This window comes from Folsomia candida, unplaced genomic scaffold (genome assembly GCF_002217175.1).
Source record: "Folsomia candida strain VU population unplaced genomic scaffold, ASM221717v1 Fcan01_Sc030, whole genome shotgun sequence".
In the NCBI taxonomy this organism is placed as follows: Eukaryota; Metazoa; Arthropoda; class Collembola; order Entomobryomorpha; family Isotomidae; genus Folsomia; species Folsomia candida.
In genome coordinates, this window is record NW_019091222.1 from 1,827,504 (window position 1) to 1,831,463 (window position 3,960).

Sequence of the window (3,960 nt, forward strand, 5' to 3'; positions counted from 1 at the left end):
TTTTGGCGAAGCTTTGAGTCCAGCTAGTTAAGCATTTGGCCCACCATTGAGGGGGTGTGGCGGGCGCAAATGGGGCCATGGAGTAAAACCCTTCTTCACTTTTCGTACACTCATATAGTACTACAACATATCCAAAAGGCATCAAAATCTGGTGTTGACAACCTCTGACTTCCTACTCCTCAGTGTGAGCTGGTAGCAAGAGCGAGTGACTGAACTGTGTTGGTTGCTCAGTTCTCCGCTAGGCATTGCATACACATGCATCATTTCACTTTTCATGCAGGTGAACCTTCATGCATTTTCCCGTTACTTATTATTACTGGTATGAATAAAACCAGCGAAATCCTTTTTCCGCAAAAATTGGGGGAAATGACCCAAAATATATGAATAAAATTTTCGGCATTTGCCTTTCCCCGAGGGAAAGGGAAAAGGGTAAAGCTTTTACCTTTGACCTTAAGATTTTCCCTGGAGACGGGACTTTTGGTATGAATGAAACAAAGGTGAAAGCTTTTCCCTCAGGCTTTCTCCCCAAAAAATACCGATCACCTATGATGCTGACCCCAGCTAATAAAATTAGTTGTAAAACTTGATTTTTTCTAAAAATTGGCAAAATTGATGAATTCGGAATATGTTACGACCCCAAAAACTGCAAGAGAATAGTTATCAGTAAAATTATCCTAAAAAATATACCTAGGATAAAATTTGTTAAGGCTGGATTCAGAATCTTGATAGCTTATTAGGGCCATTTTATGTAACTCCAACTGAACTCGACTGGTCGAGTTTTAACATCCATATATATAATATCCATATCCATAACATCCATTAATAACATCCATATCCATATATATGTAGATGCATATATAATTAACTTATATTCAAAATTTTATCAAGATCGCTTCATTATTGGCAAAAGCGCTGCATGGCGTAAAATTTTGTAAATCTTCGCCACGCAGCGCTTTTGGCAATTATTAGGCGATTTCGATGAAATTCTGAACATAGGTTAATTAAATGCGTACCTCCATTATGTGCTATCTCAAACTATGCCAATCATAAAAGGAACCGCGCCCCTAGAGGCACTCCCCCAGAAAACCTACTGAATTTTAATTGGGTCGCAAAAATTCTGAAAAAATTCTAAAAACTGCTACAAAACATACTATGGTCTATCCAGAAAAGGTAGACGATCCGTCAAATATTAGGGAAATGGCGAGAACATGGCTGTCTGTGAAAATTTCAAAAATTTGTTTATATCGTTGGAAAGGTTCAACAAGAAAATGTATGTTTGGTGGGGTGTCGGACCACCCCAAAATAAGGGCGACACCCAAAAGGTTTGAGTTGTGGTTCTCCAAAACTTAGCAGAGCGAGAGACTGGGAGTTTACGCTGCATGGTATCGAGAGAAACTCAAAATCGTGCTCCGATCGTCTACCTTTTCTGGATCGACCATAAATTGACCTACGTAAGCAGAATTTGAAAAACATGTCTCCATCAAAAGTTATCACTTATTGAAATGACGTGTTCAAATAGTAAATAACGAGAAGTCAGTTGGTTTTCATTTTTTTGCAAAAAACTTTAAGTAATTGAAACAGGAACTGATTACATATTAAGATGCACAATACTTTGATGCATATACGTGCCAAATTTCAAATGTCTAGGATGAAATTTAAATTTCACATTATTTGCATTGTTGACAATTCACATGTGTTTAGTCTTTTCTCAAATTTTTAAATGAAAACAGCCGAGAGAAAAGTGGTTTGAGGAGGCTTTTTCGTTCCTCCTGTCCCCATTCAGCTCAGTACGATATTTGCTCATCTATTAGCTTGGGTGCGTCCAAATGCTCGTCTCTGCGTATTTCATGATGCGTGGTTTGTTAGACAAAGTGGTGGTGCCATGTAGTTCCCTTTTGGCCCTCCCAATCTCAAAGCCATAACTCCGCAGTAACTATAAATTAATATCGGGGTTTATGCAAAAACAAAATAATGCCACGTTATGCAAAAATAATAACTCTTCTTCCACATTTGCACACCGCAAAGCATATTTCTTGATTTAATTGCAACATCACAATGGAATTTGTCAGTCGTCGCTTTATCATACCAATTAAATCTGTAATTGCTTATTGCATCATGTGGGTATCACGTTGACAATACCTTGTAGTTCCATTCTACATAAAATCAACTTGTAAGGGTTAGATATGTTCCACTCTTTTCAAGCAGTATTGCAAGTGGTTTAAACCATCTTTTCCAGACAGTGTGAAAAAGTGGGAAAAAGACGCTTTTTCCAACCTACTAAAATAAGTGGGAAATGGAGAAAAGTGGGCAAAAGTTAGTTCTTCAGGTGATTATACTAGATGGCGCCCCTGCATGCCGCTAGGTGGCGCTCCGTTCTCCCTATTGCCAAGTATGGAAAAGTGGTAGTTAAAATCACTTTTCCCCATTCTCCTATGCAAAAGTGTTTTGGAGGGAAATATGCAACACTGGCTCCAGGTAATAACAAAAACAACTTTTATCAAATTTCAATTACTATCACTCAAATTAAATTCCTCAACAAATTGCCACTTAAGATTACTTGCCAGAGTAGAATCGCCACACAGGCTACATATAGAAAGGCCACGAGCTGAAGTTATTGCATTACTGTTATTCATAAGTTTTCAGAAACAAAGTTTAGAAAATGAATCTTCTTTACTTCGCCGTTTGTCTGGGAATGGTGGCCTTGGCAGATTCCCATGGTTACTTGCAGGACCCGCTTGCTCGAACATCGCGACATTTGGCACCCGACGAGCCATACAGGCCACCATACTGGTATGACAACTCTGGGGTGTGGTGCGACAACGGTACTTTATCATTTATAATTTAGCCATTACAATTCTCTACATAGAACATTTTATTTAACCAGTTCAACAAGATCAGTCCTTCTCGAGTTGTGGACGATGTGGAGAAGCAGCTGGCAACAGCGATGCCTCCCAAGGAGGAATTTACGATAAAGGAGTTATCGAAAAGACTTACACATCTGGATCGGTAATATAAACTATAATTAGTCTACCAACGTTGGACTAACAATCTAACCCTTTGTATTAGATTATCGAGATAACGGCTGACATTAGTGCCGCGCATGGAGGTGGATTCCAAGTTGAACTCTGCCCACAGGTCACGGAAACTGACAGCTGTTTCCAAACGCTCACCATTGTTAGCTCCAACCTCCCAATGTGGGATAATCGTGTCTGCGTTCCCAACGGGTCTGCAGTTGCCACTGCTAGAGTTCAACTTCCGTCTGGAGTAAGATGCTCACGTTGTACTCTTAGATGGACCTACAGGTAAACACAATAGTTACATAATTTGTCGATCTTTCAACCGTACTATACACACAAATATAAAACTTTCAGGACTTCATACCCACCAAGTAAGTTATCCTAAATTGTATTGTCCCATTCCATAAGGTGAGCAATTTTCTACTAAATATACTAATTAGACCCCGAGTGCCACAATCCAGAACCTGCTCAGACATTCAGGAACTGTGCTGATGTAGCCATTGTCTAATATGCAGCAGTTATGAGGATAAAAAAAATATTGACTGCAACCAGATTCCATAACTTAACGGACTTTTTGAACTAAATCGCATCAAACAAAAAAAAATAAATATTTATTGTTTCTTCCTGTACTGGTATTTTTCAATATAAATTGTGTCACCTTATTCTATTTTGGACGGGAGTCATCCTCAACCAATCAATATCAAAGTAATAAAAGGCATATATTGGAATTATCTTATTTGAAGATGTCAAGAAGTGCAACCTAGTTCAAGTTAACGAAGTAGTTTTTATATCAAAGTAGTTTAACTACCACTTGAAGACAACAAGGCTGTGGTCAATTTTCCATACTGCAATGTTATCAATTTACTAAAATATGTAATTTAATTTTGCATCATGTGTGCATAACGTGCATAGGGGACGCTCATAAACTTCATAACGCAAATTT

The 3,960-nt window shown here is 38.4% G+C and overlaps 1 long non-coding RNA gene across 1 annotated transcript; it reads left to right on the forward strand.

The window, feature by feature from the left end:
- Positions 1-3,243: 3,243 nt before the first annotated feature.
- On the forward strand, positions 3,244-3,647 carry LOC110860276. The gene is made up of 3 exons (XR_002548933.2): positions 3,244-3,302; positions 3,372-3,388; positions 3,458-3,647. It is a non-coding gene; the product is annotated as an uncharacterized LOC110860276 (long non-coding RNA).
- Positions 3,648-3,960: the final 313 nt, after the last annotated feature.